Source organism: Canis aureus, chromosome 3, assembly GCF_053574225.1.
Source record: "Canis aureus isolate CA01 chromosome 3, VMU_Caureus_v.1.0, whole genome shotgun sequence".
NCBI lineage: Eukaryota > Metazoa > Chordata > Mammalia > Carnivora > Canidae > Canis > Canis aureus.
In genome coordinates, this window is record NC_135613.1 from 22626402 (window position 1) to 22649110 (window position 22709).

A 22709-nucleotide genomic window follows, 5' to 3' on the forward strand; every position below is an offset into this window, starting at 1 on the left:
CATTCCCAACAGTGCAAGAGGGTTCCCCTTTCTGCACATCCTTTCAACATTTGTTGTTTCCTGTCTTGTTAATTTTCACCCTTCTCACTGGCGTGAGGTGGTATCTCATTCTTTTTTACATTCTGAAGGGACCCATCCTGGTTCCTGCGCTGCCCCAGGCCCCACGCAAGCCCCCCTCGGAGTTCCTCCTGGAGAGGGCCATCCAGCCCCCCTGTGGTTTTCATGGGCACAGCCCTGTCACTTCAGGAAGTCTCCCTCTCACCCAGCACTCCTGTACCTACATTTTGGTCATTTTTGTTATTATTATGGGGACTGGGGTGGATCAAAGAGCCAGGACCCTCATGTCACCAGTGATGAAATATTGGCTTCAGCATATGTGTCATCGGCTGACGACTGGCACGCAGGCCTGTCGGCCCAGATGCACGTGGACTGATGTCATCAGCCTGGCCATGATGGTGGCAGACGTTCCAGCGGAGCTTCTTGTCCCGCTCCGCCTCCTTCCTCAGCCCCCACAGGAGGTGCAGCCAGGGAGGCAGGGGCAGATGCCTGCTTGTCCTGCTCTGGAAACCATTCTGGTCAGTGAAGAGAAGCAGCACTTTGTCCAAGGGAAGCGGCACGGGCACCCGTGCACAGAGGGCCACTTAAACCCTGGAAGCTCGCAGCCCCCTTGGCTTCCTGCACCATGGGGTTGTGTCTGCGGAGAGTGTGACACATGTGCCATCCCCAGGGCCCCAGCAGCAGCCCACCCGCCCATGGAGACATCTTTTGGGGGGTGAAGCCACTTTGGAATGACCTTGATGCTCAGGTGGTTCCCTGGCCTCTGGTCGAGAAGGGCAGAGTGTGAAGAGTCTTTCCCTGCCCCCCTTTCTCCGAGCCACCGAGGTCCCCATGTGCAACCAGGACTGTCTGTCTGTCTCTCGTATCCTTCCAAAGCTGCTGACACCATAAATCTGCCCATCTTCCAGAAGAAATCCACTTTCCCAAGAGGGAGGCGAGCCTCTGTACCGCCTCTGGTCATAGCGGCCGGGACAGCCCCCCATGAAGGGTTTGTCTCGGCCACGGCTGGTTCCCGGTGCTGCCCGGTGGACGGTGGCCGCTGCGCCCGGAGCTGCCTCCGAGCAGGCCGCGGTCCTTGCTGTCCTGGGGCAGCAGCCCTGAAGGCCCCCTTTGTGACAGAGGGCCCCCAGTGCTCTCCTGTCGGGGTGCCTCCTGGAACGGCCGCGAGGTGGGCAGCCGGTGGAGCAGAGCAGAAGGAGGGGAGCAATTTTGTGGTGGTTCCCGCGGCCCAGTGGCCCCGCCGGAGGAGCTCACGCTTCCAGGTCTGGATGGAGCGCGGGCTCCTTCCTCGAGCACACCCGGCCTTGGCTGCGGGGAGGCCAGGCCGGAATCCCGGGCACCGGGACGCCACCCTCCCTGGGACACGCCGGCCTGGAGGGGGCTGGGGACACCGGGAGGCCAGCGTGGCCGGACAAAGGCTGCCCAGGGGGGCGTGATGGCCAGGACAAGATGTCAATCTGCAGTCCCAGGTGATGCCCTTCTTCCTGTGATTCTAAAACTAAGTGCTTCACACGTTGGGGAAGTAGTATTAAATGCGGTCTGCTAGACGGTCTGTGGTTGGAAACCATTTATTCCAGTTTGCAGAGCGTCGAGTTACCCGTGAGAGCCCTCAGGAGGCTGTCAGAATGGCCTGGACTTCAAGGCAGCTCGAGCGGTTCGGCTGGCCCCCCCTCATGCCTGCGCCCCGGAAACCTGCGAGTTCCTTCCCCCCGAGGACCCCTGTCTCTCCTGGTGGAATTCGAATGTGAACGCCAGAGCACTGGCCCCATCGCTGAGAACCTAGCACGGGAATTATTTTTGTTCACTCTGCTGAGAAGGAAGTTTGGGGCTTTAGGTTGTCTCAGGTTTACTCCAAAGGCAAATCTATAATCGATTAACAACAACAACAACACACACACACACACACACACACACACAAACCTGGCATTTAAAAAAATTCTTTTCGTGTTTCTCTAAAGTGTCTGATAGACACAAATTCTTGAAACATTCCGGAGAAGACAGAAGGGGATTATACCATTTTGGATAAGTAGATACACACTTTTCAAGAGTGGAATGAAGTTCAAATTTGTCAAAAGAAAATTCGGGTTAGGGCTAAGACTCTCATGTGTCTGTCCTGCCACCAAGAGTGACACCCTAGGACGGCAGGTGCTACAGGCTCAAGAGACTGGATTCTGGAGCCAGAGGGAGTGGGTCTGGGTCTTGGCTCCTCCATGTGCTAGCCACATGACGCTAAGCACCTTACTGAGCCTTTCGGGGCCTCAGTTTCCTCATCTGTAAACGGGTACATCTGGCCGCACGATTAAAGGGGTTAATACTTACAACATGGTTAAAGGCTACTGGTGCGTAACAAGTGCTCAGTGAACAATGCTATGGTTATGTTCCCTTCCTGCACGTATGTGATGGCCCTGCCACCAGCTGCAGGGAAGAGCCCTAATCTATCGAGAAGGTGGTCCACATGTCCATTTGCCCAGTGGCAGAAAGGCCAACAAATAGGCACAGCTCTGATTTTTTTTTTCCTGCCAATTGACAAACTCAGACAAGGAAAATGATTGGCTAAAACCTCGTTGGCAAGTCTCCTAAGATCATTCTCAGTGGCGGGGCTGAGCATATGGACCCAACAAAAGACACCAGCAGAGTGGCTCACAGCCTTGCCTGGTCCCCAGATCCCAGCCCTGCAGGGCAGGGTGACACAGCCTGGCACAGTGTGATCAACTTTGTCAGGTTTGTGTGTTGGACTCGGCCAGGCTGCAGTGCCCAGCTGTTCAATCAAATACTCATCTAAGTGTTGCTTTGAAGGCATCTGGTGGATGTGGTCAGCATCCAGAGTCCATCCGCTTTAAGTAAAGGACATAAGCCCCAATAATCTGAGTGGGCCTTGTCCAATCAGGCGAAGGCCTGACAAAGCAAAACAGGTTTCCCAGAGAAGAAAAAATTCTGCCTCAAGACTGCAGCCTCAGCTCCTGCCCGAGTTCCCTGCTGGTTGTTCAGATTTCAGGCTTGCCAGCCCCGTAATGGTGTAAGCCTAGTCCATGAAGTCTCTTTCTATATGTTTTATATAAATATCAATATATATACATAGATTTCCTACACATCTTACTCTTACGTCTATCACGTTTATATCCTATATGTACATATAACCTCCTATGCACTCTGCTTTCTGGAGACCTCTGACTGCTGGGTGGGGGCAGGAGGGGACCTTCTCATTATTGTCATAACCACAGGATGACTAGCCACTGCTGTTCCATCAGTGCTGGTGGGCACTGGACACAGAGCTAAGGGACTCCAGAGATCCTCTCATTTAAGCCAACCAGCACCTTCCTTTGTTTCTGAAAACTTCCAAATAAGATTCTGGGGCATCAAGGATGCATGCATTTAAATTTTCTGTTTTTATAAATGCAACTGCTCCAGGGGCCTCAAAGAAGTGGACTCACACAGTGCTTGTCCTCTCATGACTGGCTTCTTTCAGTGAGCGTGATGTCCTCCAGGTTCATCCAGGTCGTAGCAGGTGACAGAGTTTCCTCCTTTTAAGGCTGAATAATACCCCGTTGTGTGTTTATTCCACACTTTGTTTATCCAGTTTTCTGTCAATGGACACCTGGGTTGCTTCCACTTCTTGGCTATTGTGAATAATGTCATTATGAATGTGGCTGTGCAAGTACCTATCTGAAACCATGCTCTCATTCCTTTGGAAATATACCCAGAAGTGAGGCCCGCTCGATTTTTTATTGGCATTTCCTCAAGAATCCTCAGGAGGCCAGAACCGTCTTCACATCCTTGTAGGTGGGTCCCCCATGGTTTCCAACATGACGGCTCCATGGTTCACAGTGCTGTCTGGCCACAGGGGCACACGCTGCCAGCCACACAGATGATGCCAGGCAAATTCTAGCACCCAGGCCCCTCGGAGGGACTCAATACATATCACGTATTTATCATTTGCTGAGTGAATTGAAGGGTGAGCTGGAGCACAGAGATGAAGGAACACCCCGAGCCCCGCAAAAGGCAATTTCATTTCCCACGTCCACTGAGTCTCAGAAACAGCAGGATGGTGAAATGTTTGGTTTTGGGGTCTGGCAGGAGGCTCTGAAACAAACAACAAGAGGGGGATGTTGCCAAGGAACGCAGGTGGTCTTGACTTCCTGCAGACATAACCTCATGAGCCCTGCTGGGCCACATAGCATCCCGGAGCAGCCAGCAGGTCCCCAGAGGGCCTGGGCTGGCCACTCTGGGGGAATGTTTGCGTCCTATCTAGCAGAGGGCTGTGGGCCAGAGAGCTCCCACAGCTTCTCAACATGCATGACACAGGGGGGTGCCTGGGGCAGTGCCTGGCAGGGTGGCCAACATCTCCATGGACAGAGCAGGACCCTTGCCATGCTGGGGGTGTCAGCTGGTACACTAAAGAACAAAACCAAGCCAGCCATCACCCATAGCTGCTGTGCCCAAGGACCCAGGAAAATAGAAAAATCTAGGGCTTTTCTAGGCAGACTCATCAGCTTTCCTCCAGCAATTCCCAGACAGCTAAAGAGTGGGGAAAAGCTGATCCTACTCTCAGAATGCCAGTGCCCTCTTTGCAGATGGCTGTTGTCAACAGTGCCATTTCCCCTTCTTTTGAGGGGTGAGTGGCCACCTCCAAAAAAGCATATACGAGATCCCTGGGTGGCGCAGCAGTTTAGCGCCTGCCTTTGGCCCAGGGCGTGATTCTGGAGATGCGGGATCGAATCCCACGTCGGGCTACCGGTGCATGAAGCCTGCTTCTCGCTCTGCCTGTGTCTCTGCCTCTCTCTCTCTCTCTCTCACTGTGTGCCTATCATAAATAAATAAAAATTAAAAAAAAAAGAAGCAAAAAAGCATATACTTGTGGACTCCCCCCACAGCCAGCTGTGGTCACGTGGTCAAGTGCCAGCCAATAGGATGTGAGTGGAAGTGTCATGTATTATGCCTTCAAGGGGAGGGGGCCAGGAGAGAAGCCCAAACACTGAACAAACAGTCCAGACAGGCCCTGCAAAATCAGAACACATGCTGACTGCAAGGAGTGCACCCGGGCACCTGGGACGTCTTCATTTCCTGCTGAGTAGAGTGTGGCTCTGTGTACAAGCATGGGGTGAGTGGCCCAATGTTCTCAGGCCCCTGTGTCTTTGAATGCACCTACCCAACCCCAGGGAGGGCCACCTCCCTTGGCCCTCAGGCTTCCCAGGTCCTGGGTGTGGGCAGGGATATCTTATGCTGGGGGGTCCCCAGCCTGCCCTGGGGTCTTGCCTCGGAGAAGGCAGGGTGGCTAGGACGTAGGAAATACTCTTGTGTGCTTAAAGCCTCTGAACTGTCAGGAGGCCGCAGACTCAGAAAGCCTATCTTGGAAGTCAGAAGCTTTCTCTCTGCATTCCTACCATAACATCCTAATCCCCCTGTGGTGGACTGCTGCTTCTCAAGGAAATGCGAAAGGTCAGACACTGATGCATGTGGAGCTGCTCCAGCAGAGACCCAAGCAGAGAGGCTGGGACAGACAGCCTCAGTGTCTCAGGCCCACACACTCAGAGAAGTCCACGTGAGGTGGCTCCAGGGTGGCTTGGAAGCAGCCAGTCCTTGACCCCTCCGCTCCGCTCCCTTTTGCGCAGCAGTCTTCATGTCGCAAGACGGCTGATGATGCTGAGAATAGAGGTGACAGCTTGCCCTGCGCCAGACCCTTCCCTTGACCCAGCAATCTAGTTCCCATGAGCCTTCAGAGCTGGCCCTGTTGTACAGAAGAGAAAACTGGCTTGATGCATACATTCTGTCCTTTGGCACAGCAAGAAACCTACAGGCAGGTGGCTCCATGGTTTGTGATAATAACACGAGGGACTCGTTTCCTTCATTGTTCTGCTCAGCCAGGAGCTCTCTCCTCAAGCTCACAAGATGATTGCACAGTTCTGGCCATCACATCAGATACAAGCATGCCAGTAAGCACAAGTGGACAGTCGTACCCACTCGTGCACGCGCACACACACACATGGTCTGGTCAGAAGCCCTTCAGAAGGCTTCCATTTAGGTTCTTTTTTTTTTTTTTCCATTTAGGTTCTATTGACCAAAATCAGGTCACGTGTCCATGCTGTAGCTGCAAGGAGATTAAACAAAGGAAAATGAAACACCTTCTGACACAGAAAGCTCTTAGCACCATGCCCACCACACAGTGACAGCAGGACAAAAGGGCAGGTTATTTCAGAGTGTGTGCTTGGGGCCTTACAGACCCTGAGGTCCAGAGCCAGGTTGTCTACACTGGCCAGTAGAGGCATCAGGAGGATGAAGATTCATGGCATGGGAATGAGGTGGAGTCCCAAGACAGCTGCCATCAAAAGATGACAGGAACCACCTTGACTGCATGTCTTTCCAAGGACCTTGGCCCCAGGAACACCTGCTGCTGGCTGAGAGCAAAGAGAAGATGGCAGTTGTTTTCCAGCTACCTGATTACAATGCCTGGTTTTTAAAAAATGTTTGCCAAAGCCCAACCAAACCACAGCTCTGAGGGAATGTATATCTGATCCTTACCTTCCACATACATACATACATTTTAGAAACTGATGCCGTAACATAAAAATACATCTGATACCTTCACTTAGATGAGATGATCGCAAAACAAATTTGCCATGATATGGAACTAATTTTCACAACATGTGTCTTAATGTGGGGTTCATCAGATCCAGAGAGGAGGGAAGCTGCTCCGCTGCAGGCAGGTGGAGTGCCCTCGGCCCCAGGGCGTCAGCCTTTCTGCTCTTCTTCCAGTGTTTGCTGAGAAGTTAAATGCTCCTTCTCTTGACATCAAGGCTTTGTTGTGGGTCTCAGCCTTCCTGCCACACCTTTGGGAGTCTCTGTCCCTGGTTTCCACCTCTCCCCGCACCATCTGTGGAAGGGTAGCAGAGCCGTGGGCCGCAAGAGCCAGTGAGGGGCCACGGAGAGGCCGTGTGCCCACGGACCCGTGACGGTCCTTCCCTGTGTAGCAAGCCACCCGGAAAAGCCGTGGCTTGGGATGACAGGTGCTTGTCTGGTTTGCAAACGGATGGGTCTGGCAGGGCCCTGAGGGGAAGGTTCCCCGGAGCCAGTGGTGGACCCGCTGGACCCGCTCCCAGCTTGGCGGCCCCATGGGGCTGTGGGCTGCAGCCCCGGGGCCTCTCCACAGGCAGCTTCCTCGAAGCTTGCAGGCTGGGCTCCAAGAATGAGTATCCCAAAGCCTCAGAAGTCACATCTTGCTCCTCCTGCTGTCTCCCTCTGGCAGAGTGGCAAGACACTGGACACTGGACACTGGTGGGAGACACTGGACGCCCCATCCCCCCCTGCATCCGGATTGACCTGGGCTCAGAGCCCAGCTCCGTCGTGTCTCAGCTAAGTGACCTTAGGCAAACTCCTTAACTCTTCTGAGTTTCTGTTTCCCCAAATATGAAGTGGGGTCACTCTACCTGGTGCTGGGGCCATCAGAGGAGGTGGATGCCTGGCAGGCTGTGGTTTCCATATATGTGTCAGCATGCCCGTTTGTTTCCCCACTGAGATGTTCACTGTTCCAGAGCAAAACCACTTCAGAAACTAGTGAGCTCCTGCACAACCGTTCGCTTTTTATTGCAAGTCCATTTCATGAGCCAAACAGGACTCCGCAGAGAGCAAGCAGAAAAGCTCTTCCCTTTCTCCTCTTGACCCCATTAAGACATACCTAGTCCTCTGTTCTGCATGAGCTCTGGGTGTGTCAGCTGCTCCAGCCCGGTCTGGCCCCATAGGCAGTCCCTGTGGGTGGCTCGGTAAGTCCTGCTTGTGGGGTGTCCTGCTCGGGTGGTCTCACCTCATGGGGAGACCAGACATTTCTCACCTGGTTTCTGTAGCCCGTCCAAAACCCAAGACAAGAAGACAAGCCCTCGGGGTCCTGGGAGCACCATTCTGGACGCCCTGACAATGGCAGCAAGCCTTCTGGGGCGGTTCTCTCACAGCTTCCCACCCTCCAGGCCAGACTGGGGGCTCAGAGTCAGGGATGCCCAGAGTTCCATTCACCTCTTATTGTGTCACCGCCTCTCAACACCCAACTTCCTCATTTTGAAGTGGGGTAACTATCCTATTCTTGCCGAGGGATCAATTAAGAGCCACAGGAAACGCGGCTGGTGCGGGTGGGGGGGGGCGTACAAACATGAGCAGCTGTGGCGGCCACTCTGCACCTGTTCTCTCCAGATTCCTGAGGTATGGACCTGATTTGCTCCTGCGCCTCCATCAGGGCCCAGGACGAGGGGTGTTCCTTTCTGAGGATGCAGGTATTGGGAGCCAGGCTCTGTGTGGGGGCAGCGCGGGGACAAGGGTGAGACAGGACATTCCCTGCCCTCAGGACACGGCTGTCCCAAGGGGGTGTCAGATGGAAAACAAAGCACACAACTGGATCACGAACAGCGGGTGAAGACGACAAAGCCACACTGTGAATTGGTGAAGGCTGGGCGGCCCCTCGGTGCAGCTGACACCTGTGCTGAAATCCCACCAGAAAGCAGCCGACCTGTGGACAGATGCAGGCAGGGCCAAGGGTGACCCCACTGGGGCTGCTCCAAGTCCCACTCCGCCGCCCCCCACCCTTCCCCAAGGGTGCTGAGGTCAAACAGTGGGTGGGCACTGTGGGCGCTCTGGGAACCTGGCCCTGCGGGCATCACTGTGGGAAGGTGACTCAGCCTCTCTGCGCCTTGGCCCCTCACCTGCGGCGTGGGGACCTGCTGGGTGGGAGTGGACGGCAGGCGTTGGTACTCGGCAGACACCGTGACCACGACTCCCAGCATTGGGGGATCCTGGCGGCGCTGGTGAGTTCTCGGGGACTCAGGTGTCCCTTTTTCTGCGCAGGCGGGTCAGCGGCAGGAAGTCCCTGCTGGCATGTGATGAGACTCAGGGACAGAGGGGGTCACCAGGGGTGGAATCCTGGCCTGGAGGACGGAGGCTGGGACAGGAAGAGGGCCCTGGAAGCTCTACACCCCGAGCCAGCGGCGCTGTGAGCATTTCTCGGAAAGGGTTCCCACTCCCTTCTCTGCAAAGGGCGAAACCCCAAACTGCACAGACGCTGCCCCCCACACACAGGACTCTGCCTGGAGCCCCAGCCTGTTTCCACGCCGGCGGGATGGTTTACCCACTGAAATCACTGAACCCTTTCTGTTTGTTTCGTGAAAAAAAAAAATGGTTCTGTTTGTTTTAGCCACATTGTTTGTTGTTTAAAGGAATGAAATAATTAAAACAAGAGGAACCCTCTGTGGGCTTGGATTTTTATCTTTATGAGCATGTAAAACGTATAGATAATGTTCTATCTCTCTTTTCTCTACCAACACAACTCCATCAATTTTATTCACTGCCCTATTGATTTATAATGCCACGTCTTTTATTTAACAAACACAAATATGAAAAATTAGATATCTAAAATCCGCATTAGCTTCCCGGGGCTGCCATAACAAAGCACCACTAACTGGGTGGCTGAAAACAGCCTGCCTCTCGGCTCTGACGGCTGGAAGTCTGAACCAGGGTGTCCACAGGGTGGGCTCCTTCTGAGGCTCCGGGGAGAATCACGCCAGGCCGCTTCCAGAGTCTGGTGCTGGCAGCCAAGCTTGGCGTCCTTTGGCTTGTGGCTGGCTCTCTTTGTCTTCCCTTCTATCTTTTTAAAAACTACTTTCTTGCCATCTTTGTCTAAGTTGGATAAAAAAGCAAAAAAAAAAAAAAAAAAAACAAAAACAACAACAAAAAAACAGAGGGATGGGCACAGATGTGTTCTGCCCCAGGACACAGGCACCCTCGCTGAGCCGTCTCTGCTGGTCTAGCTCTTTGCCGTTAAGCAGGGGCCCCCCCACACTCAGGAGGCACTCCACATCCTGCTGCACCCCTCTCCCTGCCACTTGCTTCTGGGGACTGCACATGGGGAAGGTGAGTAGGTGAGAATGTAAAAACCAGGGAGGATGAGTAAGTTGCCCAGGGTCGCAGTCAGCAGGAGAGGGGAGATTCGGACCCTCACATTAAAGCTCCAGGGTATGAGCTGCTACCCATTGTGGGGCACTGCCTCCACCCTGGTTCTACATTTCCTATGTTTAGAACTTGTTCCTGTTGCTGTGACAGCTTTCACAGCTGCACAGCAGCTCACCACATGCACACACCACACTGTTCCCATCTATCCTGAGAGGAGTACCAACATCGTCCCCACTTCCAGGCTCCCCAGGCCTCACGTGGATGAACATCATGGTTCCTCGCTGCACATCCATGAGACTCAGTTCACGGCCAAGTGGGTGCTGACCTGCAGGCTGCGTGTCTGAGGCCCACTGTGGGCACTGTGCAACTGTCAGGTCAGGTAAGGTGCTGACTTACCTGCTCAGGACTCACACCCAGGGGCCCTGAGAGGACAGACCTTTCATGCAGAGGTGGAGGTAAAGGTGAGAAGGGCCCTCAGGTGATTCTTTTTTTTTTTTTTAAGATTTTATTTATTTATTCATGAGAGACACAGAGAGAGAGAAGCAGAGACACAGGCAGAGGGAGAAGCAGGCTTCCTGCAGGGAGCCTGATGCGGGACTTGATCCCAGATCCCGGGATCGTGCCCTGAGCCAAAGGCAGACGTTCAACCATTAAGCCACCCAGGCATCCCTCCCTCAGATGATTCTTATATCCCAGTGGACTCTGACATACAATCCACTCTCTACCACTAGGCTCCAGACTGTACCCACTGACATGCCCTCCACCCAGAGACAGAGCCCTCCCCTGGAATCTGGGCTGACCCTCCCACTGCTCTGGCCAATGGAGTGGTGTCTGTGCATCTGAAGCCAGGACTGAAGGAAGGCAAGAAGCCTCTACTTCCTCCCTCTTGGAGTCATTAGGAGCCGGAACCACATGGCGTGGCCACAGGGAGGAGTGTGAGATGCTCTTGCGCAGAGCAACAGCCGGCACCAGCTGCCAGCCAGGAGAGCAAACCAGCTCGCATACCCAGCCTGCTGGTGCAGGTGAGCATCCAGTGGAGCAGAACTGCCCACCTGAGCCAGGCGTCCACAGAATCCTGAGAAAGAAGAAATGGTTGCTGTTTTAAGCCACCTAGATTTTAGGGTGCTGTCTTTGGTGTTAAGAGGCAGTGTGACAATATCCAACAGAAATGCACATATAGGTTCGCCCAAAGACATGTACTAGAGCATTCACAACAGCACCAATGACAATTGTCTCAAATCAGAACCCCAAGGTCACATCCCTCAGTAGTGGGAGGAGTGGAAGGCTTGGGCTGGTGTGAGGGATGGGATGCCCTGTGGCTCCCTGCAGCGGCCTATGGGGGTCACTTAGGTGTGACACAGAGCAGGAGTCACCAGGCCACACTGTATGATTCCATTTACACAATGTTCACAACAGGGCAGGACGATCGGCTGCATGGCGTGAGGAGGATGGTCACGTTCTATGCGTCGTTGGTTTGGGTGGCTATGACAAAAACACCATAGCCTGGGCACCTTACACAACAGACACAGATTTCTCACAGCTCTGGAGGCCAGAAGTCTAAGACCTAGGTCCTGGAGACTCAGTGTCTGGTGAGGACCCGAGTCTTCAGTCAATGACGGTGCCTTCTGGCCAAGTCCTTGGGTGTGGCTCTCCAGGGCCTCTCACAAGGGCACTCTTCTCATGGCGAGGCTCCACACTCACGTCCTCATCACCCTCGATACCATCACACAGGGGGTTAGGATTTCACACACTAATTCTGGGGGACAGGGATGACAGACCTTCATCTATGCGCTGCTTATAGAGGGCACTGCCTTTGAAAAAACTCACTGAGCTGGGACGCCTGGGTGGCTCAGCGGTTGATTGTCTGCGTTGGCTCAGTTGTAATCCAGGGGCCCTGGGATCGAGTCCCACATTAGGCTCCCCATGGGAAGCCTGCTTCTCCCTCTGCCTATGTCTTTGCCTCTCTCTGTGTGTCTCTCATGAACAAAATCTTTAAAAAAAAAAAAAAAAAAAAAAAGAGGGGGGATGCAGCCCTGGTGGCTCAGTGGTTTAGCACCATCTTCAGCCCAGGGCGTGATCCTGGAGACCCGGGATCGAGTCCCACGTCGGGCTCCCTGCATAGAGCCTGCTTCTCCCTCTACCTATGTCTCTGCTTCTCTGTGTGCATGTGTGTGTGTGTGTGTGTGTGTGTGTGTGTGTCTCATGAATAAATAAATAAAATCTTAAAAAAAAACTCACTGAGCTAACTTGTGGCATTTTCTGCTTATATGTTCTATTTCAATTAAGAGTGTACATTTAAAATGTAAATCAGACTTTTCCTGATTATCTATTGCTACATAATAAATCATGCCTATGTGCAGTGACTTTATTATTTCTCGCGGTTTCTGTGGGTCAGGAATTGAAGAGGGGCTGGATTGGACAGCTCTGGAGCGGGGTCTCTCGTGTGGCCCCACACATGGGGGCTGAGCCGGGGTCCTCTGAAGGCCTCGTCACACATACTGTGGCCTCCTTCCACCACTGGTTCCCACTCATTGCTGGTTTTACTCTCTTCAGGGCACTTCACTCTATTAGATGAACTTTCTTGATGATTTGCCCTTCCCAGATGCTCACCTTTGCATCTCCCCACCAGGATGCCCGCTCTTTATGACCACGAGGGCGACACCTGGTGCTTAGTAAATATTTGTTGAATGAAGAAGCGGGGAGGTAGTGAGTGAATGCAGAGTGAATGTGTCCTTCCAAGCATGTCCTTGGTGCTGTCTAGGTCCTGGGGACCGGGACAGATGAGCTGCAGCGAGACAGTGAATCACAGGCAGCCAGACATGGGCTCGCCAGCACCATGAACAGGGCCTCTGCTGTGTTGAGCCGTGTTGCCTCTGATGGGCTCCCAGCATCCCCTCCCCTCTTCTCATGTGTCTCCAGGTCAGGAAAGTAGAACAACTACATTTCCCAGACTCCCAGCAGCCATCGTGCAGTGGGGAATGAGATCCAGCCAGTGAGGCGCAGCTGGCCATGACCTGGAGGCAGAGGGAGGCAGCCTGGAGCAGGTCCCAGCATCTGGCCAGCTGCACAGGTGTGCGGGCACCGAGACCCGGGCAGCATGCGGCAGTGGGCCAGAGTCCAGTCACGCGCCATGGCGAGTCCAGAGGCAGTGGGTGGTGACTTCCCAATCCTGGCTGGCAGGCGTAGCTGTGGTCCCGACTGGGGCAGGTCCGGTGCTACCTCCTGCCTCCTGCCCGAGGTAAACACGTAGCTATCTCGGCAGGCCAAGTCGGCATTACGCGACAGTCCGTTCTGGAGGCCCAGCTAGAGCACAGATTTGGTCTGACAATTTGGGATGCCCCGAATCTACCCTGTGTTAAGTCCTATTGTATGGAACATACTTGGAGAGCATTGTCATGTCACCTGCCATGGCTGGGATGTCTGAAAAGAGGATGTGAGTGTTCAGCATCCAGATATTTACAGATATTTCCACAAGTCCCAAAATGTCCTGAGAAGACAGGGCTCCAGCCCACCAACTAGAAGCTGCAGCTACAAGAGCACAAAGCTTCTAGGTTTTTGGAACGTCCAGGTGGCTCATTGCCTCGCTCACCTTTTTGTCCACGTGTTTAGTGTTAAGACGTGACTGACAGCTCACTTCTGTGATTTCATAAAACTGTGAATACTGAATGCTTTTCTTCTGCTACATGACCCAGTTAAAAACAAAATGAAACAAACGTCTATGTCTTCGTGCGATCTAGTCCTGACGCTACCACCAACATTGCGGTGCCACACTGGGTAAGCCACTTACCCCTCCTGGTCTTCGTGTTTGTCACTATAAGAAGTCAGAGCGAGCAAAACCACATCAGGCTTCTTTTCAGCTTGAAATGCCAAGAATTCTTTTCTGCGTGTGTTCTGCGTGAGTGCGTGCGTATGTGTGTATGCGTGTGCACGTGTTTAATGCATCTTTAGGACCAGTGAACTCTCCCCCAGGCCCTACCCTGCCATGTTGGTCCCTATGAGCTCTGGAAATGCTATTTTAATTTTTTAAAAGAGATTTTATTTATTTATTTATGAGAGACACAGAGAGAGAGAGAGAGAGAGAGAAAGAGAGAGAGAGAGGCAGAGACCACAGGCAGCGGGAGAAGCAGGTTCCATGCAAGAAGCCTGATGTGGGACTTGATCCCGGATCTCCAGGATCATGCCCTGGGATGAAGGTGGTGCTAAACTGCTGAGCCACCCGAGCTGCCTTTATTTTAATTTTTTGAAATACTTTTACTCTGGAGAAAAGCAGAGCACACAAGAGTAAAGACAAATCACAATGCCCCCCACCTGCCACCGCCCTGTGCCCGGCTCCCACTGGTTCTCAGCTTATGCCCGATCTCATTCCCTCTCGGCCCCTTCCTCCAGGCCCCAGGCCCCTGGCTTACTGGGAGGTAAAGCCCAGGGCTCACATATCTCACTGTGTATCTTTCAAAGGCAAGGATGGAGCTGGGTGTGCTGGCGGTGCGGCTGTTGGTCAAATTAAGCATTCTGCATCCCAAAGTCGAATCTGGGTCACCTCTTCACAAACCTTGTTTGGAAGAGTCGCCTTATCGAGAACAGATGCTCCAGATGTCTCACAGACACTGGCACACAAACCAGAACATTCCCCACCCCCCGACACACACACATTTTTTTTTTTTAAGAAAGCAATTTTTAGAACATCAGGAGTGATTCCAGGGTGGTCTGAAGTCAACTGTTTTCAGAAAACTATGAGCTCGATATGGAAGTTAGGCAATTTATGTTTGCACCTACCCATGCTGCGCCTCAAACTCTGCACCATCCCCTACAGCTCCTCCAGGATGCATGGGCAGGATTCCTTGCCGTGTGTCTGTGTTCAAGGTCCGTGGCAGCGATGAAGGCTCCGGCAGGTCTCTAAGGCCTGAGACTTTGCAGCTGGATCCCATGTCAGCCCCTGGCTCCACCAGTCGGAAACATGTGACTGTGGACTAGTCAAACTTCCCTGGGCCTCCATGACCTCATCAGCAGAATGGGAATCATGATCTCAAAGTCTCTCATGCGCTGCTTGGAGGATTCACCAGGTAACAGAACACTCGGCACGGAGCCTGGCACAGAGGATGGGCCGACCACACTGCTGTCCTGCCTCCCAAACCAAGAGCAGGGCTCTCTCTTGGCGCCCGGCTCCCTCCAGGTGAGCCGTAGACATGCATGTGAGGCTGACATCAGAGACCAAAATGAGATCCCAACGGGGAAAAGTTGTGTTAGTTGACTGATCCTTCTGGATCTTCAGCCATTTCCTCCACCGCTTGAGCAAGCCTGACACAAGAAAGGCATTCAATCTCATTTTCAAAGGAGAAGAAAGCATAGGAAAGAAAACATTTTTTAACAGAGAGAACTTAGTCTGTGCAAGAACCATGATCTCGAGGCCCCGGAGGACACAGTTGGAGCTTTGTTTTTGGGGCTCCTCACTGGAGCAGCCGGCTCGCCGGACAGTAAACACGCTTCTAATGAAATAAATGTTTTGGGCAGCAGATTCTCTCGCTGTGAGTAACAGTCAGTGTGCTTCCAAGAGTGTGTCAGGCTAAAATGCATTTGTCATCTCAGATGGGAGACCCTCCCAGCAACAGAACAACCTGAACAGTAGCAAGGAAGCCAGCCCTGGGTGGGGGAGTGAGTCCCTGCTTCTGAGCCAGTCCACGGTTTGTCCAAGCCAGTGCTTCAGATCCACCTGAGGCTGATGAGCAGACTCATCCAGCACTGACACCCTGGCTGCTGGTGCCCCTTCCACCCAATGGAGCTCCTCAGTTATACATACAGTGTGCAACCCAAAGAACCTCATACCCTCGATGCATGTTGTTGCATAACAATAAGCCACATGTGTATTTATATTAGTCAACCAACAAAAGTCACATCTTACAATACCACTCGATAGGGACTCCCTATGATTAAATCTGTTGAATGTCTCCCTGTGCCCCCACCCCAGCCCTGAGCCATCAGAGAAGCCTGGATCCCAGAGCCACCTCGGGATTAAATGCCTGTGAAGCACCTGGCACAGGCTTCATGAAGGTGATGAGGTTAGTGATGCCCCTGAAGAGAGACAAGTCAGTCAAACCAAGCAGGGTCACACCCTCGAATATCAGAGGTAGAAGGTCTGGCCTTTGGCATGTTAACACAGAATGCCCATCCCCCCCAAGAAGAAACTGTGGCTTGGGGGCAGGATATGGCCTGTCAGTACCAGCACAGCATCACCTAGCCATCCAGAGCTCCCCTCACAACTGCAAACACCTCTAGAGTTGGCCCTGATGCACAAAGAAAGGCTGTGGGTACCCTCCTCTTGCCAGGACCTAAGTTCAGAGGGACCCCAGGACTCTCTGCCATCTCTGGATAGTGCTGAAGGAGACAAGGAGACGTGGGTGAGCTGAGAGGATAGCACCTCAGGGGAGTGGGGAGGCTGCCCTAAGGAGGCAGTGACAGGTGCTCACTTCAGCAGCACATATACTAAAATAGGAGGCAGTGACAGGGATCTGGTTGGGACGTGTGTGTGTGTGTGTGTGTGTGTGTGTGTGTGTTGTCAAGAGGGGAAGTCTACAGAGAAGAATGGAGAATGGTGTCCTGCCCAGCCCAGAAGCCAAGGAAGTCGAGCCTTGGTCAGTGGGGGTGGTGGCCACAGCCTCTTTCCTCTACGACACACCTGTCCTGCCCCGATGGGGCCTATTAGCCCTGGGATTAGTTTATTCCCTCCCTCGGGGGCCTTGGGCAAACGTTTAGACTGGGGCCTCCCTCTTCTGGTTTGTCCAAATATTTGTAGCTTCTGGGTCATGCGGTCACTTTCTGAAAGGCTAAATTTGGGGTGGTTCTGGCCCAGACAATCTCCACCCCGTGAGCACTGCCAGGGCCAAGGGGAGCATCCTCAGCATGTCTGGAAGCTCCTGGCGACATCTGGGATGTTGAGGAGGAGAGACAGGCAGTGAGACAGGCGTGAGTGCCTCCTCTTAGCACAGCTCTGCATTGGGGACCCTGCCGCTGCCTCTCAGCTCCTTCTGGACGTGAGGAGCCACTCTGAGGCAGGCAGTGTCCAAAGATGAGGACCCTGGGGCCTGAGCAAGGGAAATGTTACCCAAGCCAAGGGAACAGCTGGTGATGGTCTGAGCCCCACCCACTGGGTCTGTCTCCAACCTCCGCTTCAGAGGGCTTTCCTTCATCATTCAGATCAGCAGCTCAGAGAGTCATGTTTTATCAATAGCATCCTCGTGAGGTTTCCTTTGGCCACAGTTTACTGAATTCCTCCCCTCGTCAGGAGTGGGGCTACAGCCTTCACATTCATATTTGATTTAATTCTCCTGAGTCTCCTGGAAGGGGGTCGGACTTCTCTCCCATTTTATAGATGAGGCTACTGAGGTGTGGAGAGGTTGGGTAACCACCCCCCCAAGGCAGCCCAGGAGAGGTAGAACCACACTGGAAGCCGAATATGCTGGACCCACCACGCTCCAGACCATTCCCCAGCACAACTGCCGTGCCACCTCCCTACAGTGCTGCCATGGGCTTTCGGAGGGGGGCAACCAGGCCCCTGGGTTTGAGGGGGGTCTCCAAACGTGGGAGCTGAGAGCAGACGCAGTGGATGTCAAGCGCCCCGTCACGGAGAAGCAGATTCCTCCCCAGCGGCGCCTTCTGGGCCTTGGGAAGCAGCAGGGAGGCCGCTCCTGCCAGGCCCGGGTGGGGGCACAGGAGAAGCTGAAGCGGAAAGGGCCTGGAAGCGCGGCTCGTCCCGCCTGGGGTCGCCTGGAAGCCTGAGGCTGTACTTAGTTCTCCCTGCTAAATAACAGCTCTGGTTTCTGCTAAAAGGATTCATTCCCAGAGCACAATAATTTTCATCTCCTCCTTGCTACAACCCATAGTTTATGGCTAAATATACGCCATAATGAGCCGCTGGCCTGATAGCGTCGTTAAGGAGATATTTGACCTCGGGTTTAATTGCAGGATGGAATAAATGGCTGGGCCCGCCAGCTCGCAGGCGAGTTCAGGGCTCCGCATCTGGCACCGGCTGCCCCGGAGAAAAGCCCCAGAGAAAGTGAAGCAGGCGGGGAAAGCGGCTCCTGAGGCGCCCGAGGCACCTGGAGCTGCTGAGTGGGGGGAAGGCTCAGGAGCCCCGTGGGGATGCCTCCTAGGCCCGGCTGCCCCTGGAGCCCGCTGCTTGAGCCAACCAGGACGACCGTTAACCTCTGAGAGCAGCCTGCAGGAGACGGGCCCCCTCTTTTCACCTGATCCTCTGCTTTCCAAAGCCCCCCAGAAAAAAGCCACCTCCACCCCCTTGGGCAGGATGCAAGGCCAGCTGGCTGGGCGCGGGGCTTGAGATGCGCGCCTTGCCACCAAGCTCGACAGACTAAACACCGGTTTGAAGTGTCCCCAACATAAACCTCCCGCTTGCGTCAGGGCTGGTGATGGGCGAGGGGAGCTGGGAACGAGGACACCTCGGCACCTGCAGAAAGCTACCAGGACAAGGGAGCTCGCTGGCGCTGGTGCTGTCACGCAGCTGCTGAGCCGGGCCACAAGTAGGAGGGGCTCCGCACAACAACTGCGCCAGGTCTCCTGCCTCTGAGCCTGCGACCCCAGCACTTCTGCGAGAAAAATGTGGCCCGGCTGGAGCCGTGACACCCACCCCCAGCCTGGAGGACCGGGGTAGACTGAGGCATGTAGAAGACCATCCCTCACCCTGGTCTCTTGGATTTTTCCCTCCGCTGCACAATGTCAAGGCCACGAAACCCATCAAGAGGATGTCAGCCAAGTGCATGGGGTTTGATAAATGGCGATTCTTTGAAAGAACAAGGGTACCAATAACCATAAATGAGGTTCAGTTTGTTCGAGCTGGTGGCTCTTACCTGGGAGGGAGTATGTCAGGGATTTTGAGCAACCAGTGAGAGCTATGAGGTGCTCCCCCCAAATACACCCACACTTTTGCACCTCCCACCTCAAGATCCTTTGATCTAATCAAACCCAGGGCTTGAGCAACTCCATGACCCCGGTCCCTGGAAGCACACACAGATCCAACCTCCCAGCCCTGGTTTCCAGGGGTCGGCATGGGGCCCTGAGGAGGCAGAGGAGAGAGATGGCCACGATGTCCTTAAACAGACATCCTCCCTGGAGCCGGTCACCCCGACATGGGTACTCTCTACCTAAAACTAGGAAGTAGAAGGAACCATCCTAAGAGCAACTTGCCCTGCGGAGGGAGAGCTCACTTGCAGAGCTGAGCCTTCAAAGCTTTTCTGAGGAATGTGTCTGCCCTATAGAGATGGGGAAAGATAGATTTGACCTGGGGAACGGGAACGTGGTGCTGGTAGATCCGATAGCCAGGATGGAAGCGCCAGGCTAGGGTGCTCCCTGGAGTGACACCTAATACCTGCAGCAGCCAGTGCCCTGCCCACCGGAGCCCCAACAGATCAGATCGGAGCCCCAACGGATCAGATCGGGAGCTGCGGGGATGGAAAGAACGGGGAGCAGCGTCCTCAAAGCACGGTGTGGTGAAAAGCCCAGGAAATGTGTGGGAAAAAACAAAATCGCCCCTGTCCAGTGTCCTCTAGGAAAGGACTAGACGAGGCCTGACATTTTCCCACTGTTTCACTTTGCCTGTGGAGACACAGGGTAGTGTTTGGAGGATGGGGGTGCATTTCCACGGGGAAGCGTGGGGCATGGAGCCCGCCTCGCTGCCGCCCTGGGCCGGAGACAACCATCCGTCTGGCTGTAGCCACAGCCAGCCTCCAAGCCTCCCTGAGAGGTCAGAAGCCCCCGACTTGGGCCGTGCTGTGTCCTGCTGGGTCCTGCTCTTTCTTCTCAGTTCTCACTGAGTTAAGAAAGGGAGGCACTGAGGATTTCCCGCTCTGCAGAGGAACAGCAGGCTGTGAGTGCTGGTGGAAAAAGTTCCCCGAGGTTGGGGAACCTGGAGATCAGAAGCAGAGCAATTCCTTTTCCCCAGAAGGACATCCTGGGCCAGGAAGCAAATAGAAGAAGTTGTGGGCTGGTTATATTATTTTTAAAATAAAGAAGAGGTAAGGGAAAGCCAAGAGCTGAAGAGAGAAGGGAGACTGAATTTGTCCCCACCCCAGTGTTCCACAAGAGTTATCTGGGTGCCCTTTAAAAAAGGCACTGAAAGACTTAAATTAGGGTTTTCCTTCACCCAAAAACCTGATCGTGCTACCGCGGGGTTGGGGGAGTGATTCCAAAAGGAGAGTTCCAGATTACCGGCGGCTGGGGGAGGAGGCACGACAATTTCACCCCTGGGGGGGCTCGCGGCACGGCGGAAGGCCCCCCCCAACCCCGGCGCGCGCCCTTTGATTGGGCCTGGGACACCAGCACCGCAAGTGCCCCGCGGCCGCAGCGCGATCGGCGGGCTGTTTGTAATTCCATCCTTTTTTCATTAACATAAACACCACTTGAACAAAAATATACACGGCCACCTACTTCGCCAGGAGAGGCGGCCCAGCGCCCACCGGCCCGCGCTCGCCCACCCGCAGGGCCCCCCACCCTAGCGGTGCGCCCCAGGCGCCCGGGGCCACGCAGTCCAGGCTGTGCGGGCTGGCCCAGGCCGCCTGGGTACGGCTTTGAAGCCTCAGGCCGCCAGGCTCTCGAGCTGCCTCCCACAGCTCCCAGCGTCACCGGGCTGGCCGCCGCCCCCGGTGCCCCACGGAGGTGCTGAGCTGTCAACCTGAATTCCTAGTTAAGCCTCTTGTTGATGAAGCCTCGGGGCAAATTGGTTCCTCTTTACCTGCCCACCCCCGGCCTCCAGCAGGAGCTGCTCTCCGGCGGCCCAGGCAGCAAGCTAACCCAGTTGGAAGCATCGTGGTCTCAGCTCAGCTAGACGCTAGGCGAGGTGCAGGAGTGAGCCAGAGGCGCAGGGGATGGGGCCGTCCTGCGAGGTGAAGGAAGGATCCCGGGGGACGAACCGTCCTGTGAGGTGGAGCAAGTAGCCGGCCCCCCGGGGACACACCACCGGGGATCTCTGTCCTGGGGTTGGAGGAGCCCCACTCTTGACTGCGGTGGGCTTCTGGTGGAGGAAGAACAGTAGTAAGGGTGGGGTCTCTGCCATCCACACCAGTGGTGCTGGCGCCCGCCTGGCAGTTCTCGATGTTGCGCCCACGTCCTGTGTCCCTGTTCACACAGCCCCGATCCGAGGTTCGTAACCCCCCCCCCCAGCACGGACGTTTGCGTGTGCACGTGTTCCGTGGGCCCCTGCAGTAATCTCCTCCCAAATCAGAGTTTATCAGAGTCAGCCGAAGTCCCGGGTCTGCCCTTCGCCCTCCATCCCCCCACCTCGACCCCACTCCCACTGCAATTAAAAAAAATTGGGAGGGTTTTGGAGATGGCAGTCAGCCTGACTCACTCAGGGATCCCCTCTAGGCTGTCTATACGGGCAGAGGCAGGTGGAGCACAGAGCCAGTTTCTCGGGTAATTTCCGCTCCGCACAAGGTAGCCAGAATGGTCCACGTAGTAGACCTTTGATGTGCTTTTTCTCCTTTCGTTACTGCACAATTTTTGGTATCCTGCTATTTTTCCATCACCCTATAGACATGTCCCAAGCATTCTTGCAGTTTAAGTGGATTTCCCAGTTTTGCGGGGGTTGGGGGGAAAAGAGAGAGAGCCCCACTCCAGACGCCCCAATGCACGGACCTTAGTTCCAGTCCAGGCGTCCCCCTCTAGCGGTGACCTACGATGCATCCAGAGTCCAGCGCTGAGACCCTTCCCCTCTGCCCCTCTCCTTCGTGTGTGCCCGGGGCCGCCGCAGGATCCGGGACTGGGCAGTCCCGCCACGGCCAAAGCGGGGCGCTGGGCCTGGAAACCCGCGCGTAATTGGTTTCCAGAAGGCGCCTCTCCAGGAGTGCCCTGAGACCCCCAGCCTCTCCCTTCAGAGGCGCGGGTGGAAGAAGGCTGCATGGGGCCCTGCGGGTGAGAAAGGGGTGCTCACTGCCCCCATGTCCCCAAGCCCGACCCTCCCCGGGGGCCGGAGAGTTTTCAGTCTGCAACTGCAGCATCCGTCGCCGGCATCCGGGCGCACACCCCCTCCCCCGGGACGATGGAGGTAAAATAAACACCGCGTTCACGCAAGCAGAACCCATCATTAGCCCAAACCAAGGTTAAAATAATTGCTTGGTCGCAGAAGGAGAGCAGCAGTAACCAGCCGGGGCTGCCCAGGACCCTCGCGCGGCCGTGGCCGCGGCCTCGGTGGACGCGGAGCCGCAGCTCAGCCCCGCCAGTCCCGAGCCGAGCCCGGGAGCACTGGGAGCCCCGCGGCCGCCGGGGTCCGCGCGCGAGAGAAACCCGGGCGCACCGCCTCGGCCGAACGCCAGCGCTCGGCAACTCTCCTCGGGGAGGCCACGTAAAGAATGCTCAAGTCAGGCTCGCCAAAGCAGAGTGAGTCTGGGCAGCTTCAGAGAGAGACAGAGGCCGAGAGAGAGGGGTTAGGGGCAGGTAGGCGGTGGTGCAGGGCAGCTCCCCTGAAGCCAAGTCCTTCCGAAAATGCTGCTTTGCAGAAACGCAGAGAAAAACGTGGGGGTGGTAGCCGGCGGGAGGGGGGGGGGTAGGCGGTGTTAGGACACTCATTACTGGTCTCTTTAAAAAAGAGCGAATTTGATTCCTAATTGAATTACTTTTCATGGTGAATTAAACGGGTCTTAGCCCAATGCAGGGGGGGTGACCCCAGGGGGCAGCGGTGCCTGCAGCCGCCACGTGGACCTAAGCCATTCTCCAACTTTCACAGAGAA

General features: G+C 54.8%; 1 long non-coding RNA gene across 2 annotated transcripts in view; it reads right to left on the minus strand.

Moving 5' to 3' along the window:
- Nucleotides 1–22709, minus strand: part of LOC144310289 (uncharacterized) — a 76006-nt gene that overhangs the window by 43571 nt on the left and 9726 nt on the right. For both annotated transcript variants that reach the window (XR_013375987.1, XR_013375988.1), the window contains exon 2: nt 14755–15276. This is a non-coding gene — a long non-coding RNA (uncharacterized LOC144310289). The remainder of the gene's footprint in view (nt 1–14754; nt 15277–22709) is intronic.